The sequence below is a fragment of the Anser anser genome, assembly GCF_964211835.1.
Source record: "Anser anser genome assembly, chromosome: 1".
Classification (NCBI taxonomy): Eukaryota; Metazoa; Chordata; class Aves; order Anseriformes; family Anatidae; genus Anser; species Anser anser.
Window position 1 is genome coordinate 116,648,594 of NC_139720.1, and position 13,813 is coordinate 116,662,406.

At 45.3% G+C, this 13,813-nt stretch overlaps 1 protein-coding gene and 1 long non-coding RNA gene across 5 annotated transcripts in view; one reads left to right on the plus strand and one right to left on the minus strand.

Moving 5' to 3' along the window:
* LOC310892411 lies at positions 1-6,313 on the minus strand. Its single transcript, XR_014578105.1, has 3 exons — positions 6,274-6,313; positions 5,438-5,549; positions 1-5,303 (listed from the first exon to the last, which is right to left on the minus strand). It is a non-coding gene; the product is annotated as an uncharacterized lncRNA (long non-coding RNA).
* The window catches only part of MX1 (MX dynamin like GTPase 1), a 27,676-nt gene continuing 20,176 nt past the window's right edge, over positions 6,314-13,813 (plus strand). For 2 of the 4 annotated variants that reach the window (XM_083820145.1, XM_083820148.1), the window contains exon 1: positions 13,544-13,692. The gene's annotated coding sequence lies outside the window, so the exon portion shown is untranslated. Of the gene's footprint in view, positions 6,404-13,455; positions 13,693-13,813 lie in introns of those variants that run through there. The other 2 variants (XM_083820147.1, XM_083820146.1) reach the window with 2 other exon arrangements.

Sequence of the window (13,813 nt, forward strand, 5' to 3'; positions counted from 1 at the left end):
TGAACATACAGAATTAACATAAATGGGCCAAGCCAATTGCACAGAGAATAACTTGACACCATTCTCTTTATGCCAGTCTCATCCTCTCATTCCTGGACTGAATCTACCAGGTGCGTTTTAATCTTTCTTTACATTCTTCTCATCATTGAAATGTTCATTTAGCAGCAACTTTCTTAACATGCTGTGCTTCAAATGGGCCACGGCAGCCTTCACAGCTCTGTACTATAGTCCTGCACTCTAGACTTTGGGCAGGAGAAGATCTGAAGTGGCGACCTGAGGAGGTGGCGACCTGAGGAGGTGGCTGCCAACAGCCAGAGATTGTCTGCTCTTGCTTTCTGTGTTGCCTGGTTAAAGCCCTCGCAGCAGTGCTCCCTATCTCTACCCTTGTCATAGCTGCCACTACTCACTGCTGTGTTCCCAGCAGCTTTCTGGTAGCAGTTCCCCCTGCAGTCCCTAAGCTTAGTGATATGGTTTAGTGGAGGACTTGTTAGTGTTAGGTCAGAGGTTGGACTAGGTGATCTTGGAGGTCGCTTCCAACCTAGATGATTGTGTGTGCTTCTTTGTAAAGCTAGATTTTCTGCTGCCAGTTTAAGAACTGCTCCATAGCCCAGGGACGCAGCCAAAGAAAGCAGCTAAATTAGTTTAACACAACTTGACTTTGGCAGACTCACAATGGGGTTGTTCCTTATCACATTGCTACTGATTAGTCAGTAAAAAAATGAGTACTTAAATGGCTGTTTCAATATTTTTATACATTTAAATTATTCTTCTTTTGTTCTTTTGCTTGTTCATCCTACAAATTTCATAGGTCAAAGGCCTCATTTTGGTATTTTACATATCTAGCAGTAAATGCACTGTTTGCAACGAACTGTTGTGCCACATCCTAAATTTGGAAGCATTCTTGAAACCTAGATATTTGGATGAGAAACCCAAGATCTTCCAGCAGTTGCAGGCTAGTTATCAGTTAAGAAAAGTTCTCTGCATCTGTTTCTTAGATTTTACTGAGAGAAAGGAGAGATATCAGATGCATCTACTTTGCATGCGAGACTTGCAGCTTTCTGGAGCTCTAGAGATATTTCAGAGCTTATTCCTTAGGAGATTCAAAGCAGTAGGCTGCAGGTGCTCTGTATATGCTTCCTAGGGATGTTATAACATGGCAGATAAATTATATCTCACCTGTGCTTCTGATAAGTGATCTAACCAATTTTACTTCAGCATTCATATCAGACAAATCTGTGCTAATACATATGGCTTGTGTATGTTCATTTTCTTGAGTGTACACCTTCATATGATCATTAATTTGTTCAGGAAGTGTTCATGTTACTGGCTGAACAGTTACATCATAACTATTCCTTTACATCATAATCACCCTTTGTTACATGCCTGATATAATGTAATTATAGTAATAATGGTAGGTGAACCTCAGGATGCCGAGCTCTGAGACAGTCGTGGGACTCTGCAGTTTGACAGTGATTGCCTTCTACTCTAGCCCACAATTAAGTCAGTTACAATTAAATTTTACATCAATGTCTGTTTAGCAATTGTCACAAAGTGTACTGCTGCTACCCTTTGGAGATAAAAAGCAAAATACCAAATACAACCAAAGCTCTGCCATCACCAAGCCTCAACAGCATCTTGCTTTACTGCTCCTCTGATTGCTTACAAGCCTTAACACCCCCAAAGAAATCCTCTCTTAATGTCATGATAAGGATGTTCCCCTGTTGCCCAAACAACCTTTCTTTGTTAGAAGGCCCTGGATATTTGGTTTTGCACATCCACCCACTAGACAACTGCTCTGATGTACCTAAGAACAGGGACACCAGTTACAAGCACAGTCCTTTGCATTATTAGCACTCTGCCCATCGAATCCGGATCACACAGGTACTGCTTGTTTGGGGGTCTGTGGGGAATGTGTCAAGACATGTTTTGCCCAGCTGGCAATACAATTAGTTTCTATTAACTGTGTATCTGCTAATTTCTTAGCTATTTAGGTAGAAACACCTGCAGTGCATATAAGCTACCACTGATTTACAGAGCAAGAGCCGTTTCAGGCAGCGTGTACCTTGCCTAACAATTCCAAAGGAAGCTTTTAGTGCCTTTGTTTGTACTGAGAGGGGTTGGTTTCTTTGCCCATCCCTATGGGGCAAGTTCACAGTGCTCCGTTCTTTACAAATGGACAACAGGAGGAGGTGCATCCTGGCAGTTTGAATCAAAGCTGACTACCAGAGTGCTCTTCACAACACGTCCCTGCAAAATGCTCCATCGGCTTTTCACTTTCTCAGAGATGCAGTTGAGTCACCTAGACAAAGACAGGTAATACTGTGCAGTGCTGAGGAGCTGTTGGCTTTGTTTTCCTTCACTCCTGCCCCAATGTTTACATATGGTAGGTGGAGGAGCCTCGACAGCTTTGATACCTCTCCGATCTCAATAAATCACAGAGAAGTGATCACTTGAGTAAAACGATGTCACTTTTTCAATCACTTTTCAGAACAATCTTACAATCAAAGCAATCTTGCAGAGAACTGGTTTGAAAATGGGATTTCAATTTTGCACACAACGAGCACATTTAAAAGAACTGCCTTCTAAATTAGAGTGAAAAGCACTTTCAGGGAACAGTAATTCTGAAAAAGTGACCTGGGGAAATGTTAAATAGCTTTGGATTTCAACATGATGACAAAAATCAGGAAAATATTTAGTTTTATTTGAAGGTGAGGCAATAGGGCATAGGATCCCTTGTGCAGATCTCTTTACCGTCTCTGTCACATACTGTGGACCACAAGCAAACTTCAGCAGTGGACAGCACTGTTGAATTCAGGTAACATCATTGACCACAAGCAGCAGGTAGGAAGCAAGTTGCTGCACTCCTCTCAGTCAGGTAACTGCTGTGGTCTTCATCATGCTTCATGAAATAATACTCAGGGTGGTTAGTAAAGGAAGGGTGTCACCACCAACAAACAGGATTAAAGCCTTCAGAGGAACCAGGCCTTTTCTAAGCCATAGTACACACGTAGAATGGGAAAACGTGAGCTTTAGGCAGTAGTCCTTACTGCTCAGAGATGGGTTTATGTATTTGAAAGCAAAACGGCACAGCAGGTGGCAGCAGTGCCGTTCCAGATCCCGTCTCTGTGGGGTCCCCAGAGCTGTCACACCGAATAGATGCCTGCTGCCACCTGGCCGTGCTCCTGCAGCTGGGAAGGGAGCCAGCAGCTCTGCCTGCAGCGTGCCTGATCCCCCCCTGTGCTTTGCCGGCAGCAGGCTCCCATTTCAAGCATCTCCACAGGCAGCAGCCTGTTGGTCGGCATTCCTCACTGGAAGCGTCCAAACAGGCCCTTCGTATACCCTGGGCATTTAGATAGACTTCTGGACGGAAACAGTTAGAAAAAGTAGCTGCCATCCCCACTTTTCCCTCCAGTGTAAACATGACAGAAGCAATCCTGTAAAGAATGGAGTGCCAGGACAGAAGCCCTTTTTATCTTTCTGTTTAAGAAAATGAAAAGTGTTTCAGGGTCCTGACGTGCCTCTTAAAAATCCCTGGTGGATCTTGCAATCCGGCTTGATGGCAGTAATCAAATAATAGGTAACACTTTCAGTTTCTCAGTGGTAACTGTTGCTTTAGGTTCTTTGTATAATGCTTTCCATCGCCAACTGGGAAGTTTCCAGAATATTTAAAAGAAAAATGAGGTAAAAATAAAGAAGAAGTAATTCAGTGAAAGATGCCCTTTCATTGGCAGGCTGTGCTTAAAGCAAAACTCGTGCTGACTGCAATCCACTCAGACGAGCAAAGAGGAGCCGATGCTTTTACTTATGCATGGTGGGAAGCAGTACATGAGTGCCGTATCTCTGATCTCTTCTTAGCTGCCAGTGGATTGCTGAAGGATGACTTGAATTCGGGGGATTAAGATGGGTGTTTTTAATACTGTCTGAGTGACAGCAAGTTGACTTCTCTGCTGCAGTTGCTTTTTTCTTTGTTTGTTTGTTTGTTTGGTGTGATTTTGTCCCGTCCCCCCCCCATCCCTGGAGATATTGAACAGCACAGGAAATGTAGAGTCAAATACAAACTTCACACTACGAGCTCTAACGTGATTATCTCCCTGTTCCGAAGACAAGAGCATAGAGATAAATGCTTTAGGCTTGCCCTGTCTCCAATGCATGTCTTGTTAAAAATAAATATTTTTAGTAGCTATCTTTCAGCCAAAAGCACTATGCATTTCAGCCATGTACTTATGAAAAAAAAAATCTAATGAAGTTATACTTTCTATAGCTGCTTTCTATCTCTTGGACATTTACTACCAGAGAGTTTTCAGGAATGAGACTGAACTTCTACCTTCTCCCCAAGGCCAGAAGGTCTGTGACAACTTGTACCTAGAAAAGAGGAACTGAGTCCTGATATAAGCCTTTCCAAAGGGTTATACATGCTTTGAAGTCACATCTGACTCTTAAGTTCCAGTCTTCCTCCCATTCTCGCTCATTGAACATTATTGTGCTACACGATCAGATTTTATTCTCTGCAAGAACTGAAAGTGACAGAATTAGACCTTGAGTATCTGGTCTTGCTTCACTCATGCCAGTCCCAATCCACAGTAGCTGATTTGGGAACACACACCACTCCCACCCCACAGCTGGGAGCAGGATATAGCTATTCACCCCAGTAGCTGAAGCTAGGACCGCACTCACTCCAGTAGCTGACACCACAGGCTGGGGGCACCCATACCCACAGTCTGACCAGCTTTACTTTACACACAACTAGCCCTTTCATACCCTTTTCTACCTGTTCCCCCCAACACATTTTGTTCCTCCTGCTCCCCTTGCATACCCCCTATGGGTTTGCTGAGCTCTGCAATTTCTGCACCCTCCGAGGGTGGGCTTCTTGGTTCACAATCTTATCGGTTGCAAGGTTCATCCTTCCTGGAAGTGGTACTTGTAGCTTGTTAGCCCACCAATTAGTGTGGCTGGGAGGTTTGTTTCTTGTGATTCTCTTCCAGCTTAGAAATCCTCCATCAGGTGACCGTGCTGGAATAAACATTCCTACATTGTCACATGCTCTCATAAATGAGTGTGACTGACCAGATTTGGTTGCATCACTGCCTCCCTTTTGTTATTATCCCTTCTTGCCTTGAAAAGGGCCCTTGACCAGATACCCTTAAAGGAGCAGGGACTCTCCTTCTATGTACCCTTACTCCTTCCACAAGAAACCTTCTACCCTAAGGAAAAGTCACTTCAGCAGTAAATTGTATTGACGACTCTACCAGGAACCCCTGCTGAATTTCCTTGAGAAGACTGTCTGGAAACACTGAGGAAAAATCCTATGAAAGAAATACACTATGTAGAGCATGGAGTCAGGGTAGCAGAGCAGCTGGAAGAAGCTCAGACATTTTGGGATGAAGGGAGGTACTGGGGTTTGGCAAGAAGAAGTTAGGTGAGAAAACAGAGACCTTACCATCTGGCTTGGATCACAAGACCTGGGTTCAGGTGTCATTGGACTGATGTTCTCCTGCAGACAGAAGAACTTGCAGGTAAATCTACCAGTTGGAGCCTGTTCTCAGGTAGGACTGAGTGGGTAACAAGGGTCAGGATTTCCAAAAGCAGAGGCAAAAAAAAAAAAAAAAAATAAGACATTTGAGGAAATAGGCCCATCTGCAAAACTGCAGGCTAGCTTCTTTAACCAGCTCAAGCACGGTTTTCATTAGCCATGGCCAACATTCACACAAATTGCAGAAAAGCTCCATGGCTTATCACAAATGATCTAGACCAGGAGGTTCTTGAGAGATGTTTTATTCTTCCCTTCAAAATCTTCCTAATATTGATGGTCTCTTTCCACTCATAAAGAAGATTGTGGGATTGCTCTTTGTTTTCCATATAGTTACTGTATTTCAATCTGTGACTTGTCACCGTGGTCCTGAAGCTGCTCCAGCTCAACTGCTGCCAAAGCCAGTTTCAAGCCAGCTCCTGAACTTCCACACCTGCTTTCTGGCATTGCAGCGCAGCAAAACTCCTAGCCATAGCACACAGCACCCCACCCTGTCAATAGCTCAACAGTTTGCTGAAGCCTTAATCAGCCCTTGAGATGCATGGCTCTCAAAACCAAAGCAAATAACAGGCACTCCTCTTGATAATTTTTGGAATTTTTGGTAAGCATTGTTCTAACAATAAGTAATCCTTCCTAGTTTCAATTGCTTGTCGATCATACTTTTAGTCCCTTTCTCTTGTTCTCTTTTTATGCCTATAACTCTTCTTTGTCATGAAGGAAAGAAGGAAGGAAAGAAAGATACCAACCCTACTATAACTCCATCCGAAAAATCCTGTAAACATCCAGAAGCACTGCTGCCCCAGCTGGTACAAATTTTAGCCCTGATTACCATCTGCTGCAGGAAATAGTGTGGGCAAGATGGAGCTATTTGCTGAGGTATTTTTGTTTGTCCTAAGATTTATTGCTTTTTTTCACACAGCTCTTTAAATGTTTTATTGCTTGCTGATGAGCACAGTAAGTATTTTTTTCCAGGTTACTGGCAAATAATTGGATTTTTAACAAAAATCAGAGGTAGCAAACAGGAATGTGTTCCTTAGCTGCTCCCTGTTGCTGTGTGCCTTGCCAACACAAATGTGCAGCTAAAAGCCTTGGGTGCTAGAGGGGGCAACAGGTCAGAGGAATTGCAAAGGAATCTAGGCATGGTGCTAAAATAGAAATGTGTCTGCAAAGATGGTGTTCATGTAGGTACAGCCTGGGGCTTGGGGTGTTACTGCAAGTAGGTGAAATTAAACATCTCCATGTGTGTTGTTTGCTGAGCTCAAACTATGCTGCATAGCAGAGCATATGGGAAGGCCTGAATAAGATATTGCTGGAAACTGACCATTGCTTTATTGGTATTGTTGTAGTTGTAAAAGTATATGATGCTTTTGGAGAGTGAAAGTGTAGTTTCATAACACAAATACAATGAGACTGCAGCTGTTCTGGCATAGGAAAACGTGTTTCTGGAGGAGAGGGTCTAAGGCTATGTCCTGGTTTTGGCTGGGAGAGAGTTAATTTTCTTCCTAGTAGCTGGTAAGGTGCTGTTCTGTGTATTTGGAATGAGAATAATGCTAATAACGCACCAGTGTTGTCGCTGAGAGGTGCTTGCACAGAGCCAAGGACTCTTCAGCTTCTCGCACTGCCTTGCCAGCAAGGAGGCAGGGAATGCACTAAGAACTGGGGGGGGAGGGGGGAGACACAGCCAGGACAGCTGGCCCAAACTGGCCAAGGGCATGTCCCCCACCACGTGGCATCATGCTCAGCAATGAAACTGGGGGGAGTTGGCTGGGGGGCTGCCGTCACTCGGGGACTGGCTGGACATCATTTAGCCAGTGGTGAGCAGTTGCATTGTGCATCAGTTGCTACTTCCTTTGCTTACTCTTTTTGCCTTTTTTTTTCTCCTTTTCTTTCCTTATTTTTCCTTATTAAACTGTCTTTATCTCAATCCGTAATTTCTTGCACTTTTCAATTTACTCCCCCATCCCACTGTGTGTGTGTATGAGGTGGGGGGGGGGAGGTCAAATGCTGTTCAGCTGTCTCGTGGGATAAACAACAGCAGGCTAACACAAATTTCTTTTGCTCCCCACAAATGTAGAAGATGAAGGATACTCCAACATGCTGTAATCACGTAGCTTTTTAGTTGGTATTGTCATTAATACCCACAGGCTGTAAACTTTATGCTGCATTTGTGAGGCCTCAGCACTGGGGTTTGTCAGATCCGTTCTATCTGAAATTTCTATGGTCTGCCTGTAGACTGTCTATTTGGTTAAGCGATGACAACAGTTTCTGTAATTGATCAGGTATCTATATCTAGTTTGTTTTAATCTTGTTTATTTTTGCATGGTACAATCATGGTTTTATACAAAAAGCAGTAACAAACAGTAGAATATGATATCTGCAACTCCAAAACAGCAATGCAGTGTAGAGAAATACAGACAGCAGAGGACTCAAGAAGCAAAGAAATGGACTGTGACATCAAGGAGTGCAGGTGCAGGATGGTAAGAGATGGGATATGGGCTTGGCACTGGAAACCCCAACTCACTAATAGTCAGTTAAAAAAATAACACAAACTTTCAGAGCTGGAGCTGGACATAACTGGCTGTAGGTGAAGTAAAGAGAACAAGGAAATGCTATTTCACATGTGTAAATGGTACCGTATATTGTAAATTCAGATGTAACTTGGAGCTACGTACCAATGAAGAAAGAGAAAGGTGTAAATATGTGCTAGTGAGCACAGAGATGACCCTAAGTAGAAGGAGGAAGAGAGGGAGGAAAAGAGAAAAATGAGAGAAGGATGAAGCCATCAGCATGGACGTCATATTCTACCCCACCCCTGGTGAATGACTCACTGTACTGACAACTCACTGTAATATCCCAACACCAGCATGATTTATTAGCAGTCTAGACTTTTCCTCACTCCTCCCCCAAATGCACAGTATGGGTGGGGTGGTGTGTAACCATTTCTGCCCAAGTTCTTATGTTCGTTCTGCAAGGATCACCAGCATGGTCACAGGTTTTCCAGTATTTTTAAGTGTGTGAATCATATAGAAACAGCAAATGGGCTTACAGGGCTTTGCATGCAACTACATCTTCAGCAAGGCCTGGACAGGCTGGAGAGTTGGGCAGAGAGGAACCTGATGAGGTTCAACAAGAGCAAACGTAGAGTCTTGCACCTGGGCAGGAATAACTGCGGGCTGACCCGCTAGAAAGCAGCTCTGAGAAGGAGCTGGGTGGACGACAGGTTGGCCATGAGCCAGCAGTGTGCCCTGGTGGCCAAGAAGGCCAATGGCATCCTGGGCTGCATGAAAAGGAGTGTGGCCAGCAGGTCAATGGAGGTGATCCTCCCCCCTCTACTCTGCCTTGGTCAGGCCTCACCTGGAGTACTGTGTCCAGTTCTGGGGTCCCCAGTTCAAAAAAGACAGGGAACTCCTGGGAAGAGTCCAGCAGAGAGCCACAAAGATGATACGGGGCCTGGAGCATCCTCCCTGTGAGGAAAGGCTGAGAGACCTGGATCTGTTCAGCCTGGAGAACACTGAGAGGGGATCTGATCAACATTTATAAATATCTAAAGTGCGGGAGGCAAATGGATGGGGCCAGGCTCTTTTCAGTGGTGTGCAGCAACAGGACAAAGGGCAATGGCCAAAAACTGGATCACAGGAAGTTCCACACAAACATGTTGTAAGAACTTCTTCACGGTGAGGGTGACAGAGCACTGGAACAGGCTGCTCAGAGAGGTTGCAGAGTCTCCTTCTCTGGAGATATTCAAGACCAGCCTGGACACTTTCCTGCTCAACCTACTGTAGGGAATGTGCTTTTAGCAGGGGGGGTGGACTCAGTGATCTCCAGGTGTCCCTTGCAACCCCTATGGCTTGGTATGCTGACTCATCTACCCTACATTTGTGTGAAGAATGACTTGATTGCCTCAGGGTTTTTTCTAAGGAGCAATCTGGAAGCAATGTTGTGGAAAATGAGCTCCAGTGAGCATGAGACAGAGAAGCACAGGGAGGAGAGAGGAGGCTGCTCCCGAAATGACGTGGCCAATACTTGCCCAGAGCTCTGCTTTGCATAAAAGCATCACTGCCTATCAGGGGAGCCAGGATCCAGGCTCACTCTGTCACACCCCTGCACACAAATTACAGGGCTTTCCTCCAATAGTGGCAGCATCTTAGTCATGCTGCAAGGAAAAAAGCAAACTCCCTCACTTCGTCTTTCAACAGTAGTCAAAGGGAAAGGCAATGAGAAATGTCTGAGAAGTTAAAGAGAGCAGAGAAAGAAAAAGTGCAGAGTGAGCCCTAAAATCAGAGCCTCCTGGGGCTGCAAACCCAAGCCCTGGTTGAGAAGAGAATTCTTCTGCACAATCCTAACTAAAGTCTCCTTGTTCCCAGAATAACACCCCGGCCTGCTGAGTTAAGTTGTTTCCCTACATTCAGACGTGATGGCACACAGCGGTCTCTCTCAGTGCGAACCTTACAGCCTTCATTTGTGCTCTGTGCAGTCTTCTTGGGAAACAAACCATGGCTTTGTTCAGTGCCTTTCAAGAAACCGCCCCCGCTCACAGAAGAGCTCTGCAAACATCGGGATGCTTTGACTTTTACTCGTATAAATATACCAGCTTCCCAGCCAGAGCCCCATCGTCTCTCTGGGTTCAGCATCTGTGGCTGATCTCCCACTCACTCCCGCTCACTGCCCTAGCATCTGTGACCCAGGGGACCTTATTTCATTGGATATTCATTATCTGTTAAAAAGCAACTTCTGCAACCAGCCATTAAATCCTGGCCTAGAGACAGGATCCCCACTGCCAGTACTCAGTGCATCTACAGGGGCATTTACTCAGCAAGTTAAAGCTAGAACAGGAAATAACTTCTTGCTGAACTTGTTTCTGTAGCTGACGTGTTCAATGCAAAGCCTCACGCAGAAGGAATAGGAAGTAGGCATTCTCTTCCCATTTAAAGCCGCGTGACTCCTCATAAGTCTTTGCTATTGAAGGCATCAGTGGTAATTAGCTTGCAGTCGGCCAGTATCAAACACCAAGGAATCTAGTATTTATTGTTGAGACTGTTTTCTCCTGCCATGGAGGATCAGGCTTTTAACCCCTTCACTTAAAACACAGCGTTCTTTGTTATCACATATAGGAACGTACAAATATGTTACAGCCAGGCATGCCAGCTTTACAGCAGATAACTCAGTCTGACAGGCAGGGCTGGGGAGCAGAGTCACCCAAGGGCTGGCACAGCTGGTGGTCCTGCTCGGGTGGACCTGGGTTCTCCTGTCCCTGGGACCACAGAGCCCATCTGTTTTTCATCATGGTTCTCCAGCTCACCTAGGCCATGCCTGCCTCCCTTGGCATGCACCAACAGGGGCAGATCTGTGGGTCAAAATACTCTTTGCACAGTCCATGGGAAGGAGGAGGAGGTTGCTTCAGATGATCTTGTTTGCTCTCAAGGACCATGTACCTGCAGGTGGCTGTGGTATATGAGGTACGATCTCGGAGCACATCTGCTGGCTTTCTCTTGCTCCAAAGCAATCCAGAAAGGATGCTCCAAGTCTCCTCTGTGACATGAGGCAAAATGCAATAGCTGGGGACAACCCTGAAATTTGCTTCAAAAGCATGTAATGGAGATGAAGTAAAATGCACCCTTATACAAAACAGTGCTGCCTCCACAAGCCACATTACTGCAAGAAACTTGGGGTGAAAGGCCGAAAAAATGAATTCTTATCGTCTCTAGGAAAAGCAATACAAGCAAGGCTTTTAGCATTGAGCTTTTGTCCGTTTCCAGTCCATGCAATTGCTGGGAAAGCCAGGTCCTCTTCTACTCTGAGGGGTCTCCAGCTGTTGATGATTTCAATGCACGGCCAGGTTATCTTCTCTCATTCACCTCCCTAGATAGGTCAAATCTGCCATGGGGTGATATCTTCTACTTTTTCAATGCCAAATAACCTTGCTCTGGAACACCGCGCTTACTGAATAACCGGAGGTACTTTGTCAAAGAAGTGAAGGAAAAATTCCCTGCTGCTTCCTGTTATGTGGACCAAAGTGTGGCCCACTCAAAGTGTGAGCACTCCTTTTCCACATTTTTCTTACAGAGCACATCAGCAAGGAAGCACCACCTACCTCAGCTGCCAGGGCTGGATTTACCTGCATTAGGGATGCAGTAAAATTGAGGAAATGGAGGCTTCCTCACTCTGCTCAGCAGAGGGTAGGAGAAACCTGGAGAAGCAGAGATGATGTGCTTCACCCTCTAGTCTCTCCTGGGCATTGTGGCATAATGAAGTGGGGCCATCTCCTCTCTCAAAACAAGGTTACAGAAGTGTCTGCCCTTTCTCTTCCAGGACATGTGCCTTGACCTGCAGCTCTACCCTCTGTTAACAGCCTCCTGCCTGGATGGGACACTAAGTTGCCCATGGTGGGCAACACAGCAAGATGATTTGCCAGCAAATGGCTCTTATTTAGGAGGTACAGTGACATAGCTGCTCTCTTCACTGGCTTTCCCTACAGCTGCTGCTCACAGGCTTAAACATTGTGTGATTCAGCAAGGATCAGTGCATACTTTTACAGTATGTCCCATTTTTCTCTTCATCAAAATTATTTCCAAACATACTCTATACAGCTGAGATTTGAATGAAATTCAGTTTAATCTATTTTTATACATCCTTTATTGTGTTGTCTTAATCCGTAGAATTGTACTGCCAGTGGGACATGCTGGTATAAGTCATTACATAAACATGAAACCTGTTTTCAATGCATTATTTCCCAGTGGGTTTTCCAGTGGGTTAAAGATGTTATTACGCTGATTCACGAGAAAATAGGAGAACCTAAATCTCTACAATAGGAGAAAGGAGAACCCTGGCCTGTACCTGCAAAACAAGCTGCAGAATCCTTCTGGTGCTGCTCAGAGCTCCTCTCTGAAACATACAGAGGATTGAACAAAACCCTTTAACCAAGACAACCCCATCAGCAATGCTCAAAATTAATAAGCCAGTTGGTGCATGTGGGAGCCCATTCCCTTGCAGGTCTGTCTCCTGCATACCTACGGGCATGATGACCAGTGCCAGAAGGAGGCCAGGACCGGCCGCAGCCCTGATAGTGGTGACCAGAGGGTGGGACAGGGAGGGACAGGGAGGGAGGAAGATGGGCTGGCTCTGAAAGTGCAACAGTGCCATTTCTGGTCAGTCTAGCCTGCAGGGGAGAGTAGGGCAGTTTGAGAATCACTTTAAAAAAAAAAAATGGAATCGAGAGTGGCTGATAAAGACAGCAGTCAGAAACGGAGGATGTGAGAAATAGCAGAGAAAGCTGATTTTGCCTAACAGCTCAGAACCCATAAAACATCAAAAATGGGGGCAGGAGGGTGAAAACAGCAGAAGAGGGAGCATCCTGACCCAATAACCCTGAGAAACAGTGCAGAAGCACTGGAGACTTCACCTGCCCTGCAGTGGTGTGCAGCCCTGAGAAGTGCCTGGCAGCAGTGGCTCAGCCCTGCCAGCCTGACCGGGCCGGAGGGGCTGGCATGGAGGTGCCAAAAGCACACACACACACAGCCGTCCTGCTCTTTGTACAAATTGGGGTGCTGGGTAGCAGCAAGAAATCAATTTCTTTGATTTTTTTCCCCACCCCAGTAAACAACAAATTCCTCCCCTGATCCTTTTCCTTACACACCAGCCAACTCTCTTCCTGATGTTTTGCAGAGACCAGAAACAAAACTCCCTGTTTTCCCCTGCAGTGGGACCAGTGGGCAAATGGCAGAGGAGCCAAGCAATATTGTTGGTGATCAACAGAGGTGCAGAGTGGCCGCTTTGATGAGCCAGCCTTTTGGGTGGAAGCAAGGGGCTGTTGCTTGCCAGCACAGGGGAAAGGCACAGGATGAGGAGGCAGTTTCGTTTCTGGCCTCTACAAAGCACCGGGAAGAAAGTTGGCTCTGGTATAAAAAGGAAAAAGACATCACGTTCCTATTTCCAAAGCTGTCAGGAGGGAGCACCAGTTTCGTTTCTCCCAACTGTTGTCACAGTGTGTAGGTGGAGCCTGTACATAGAAAAGCACCCAAAGCAATTGAGAACAGTTCTGTTTCACCTTGCTGCCAGACAGACACTGTGAGGTACAACTTTACCTTCTTTTAAAAATAACCACGTGATTTTTAATTGTTGTCTTTATTGCTTTAACAGTTGGTGAGAAGGCTGCATAAGAATCTAAAGTAAGTGTGATTAAAAATTAGGTTGTCGGGAGAGGAATTTGTTGGTTTCTGGGGTGGGGAAAAATTAATGAAATTAGTAGTTCTGCCAACCTATAGTCATATTATAAAAAGCACAGGTTAA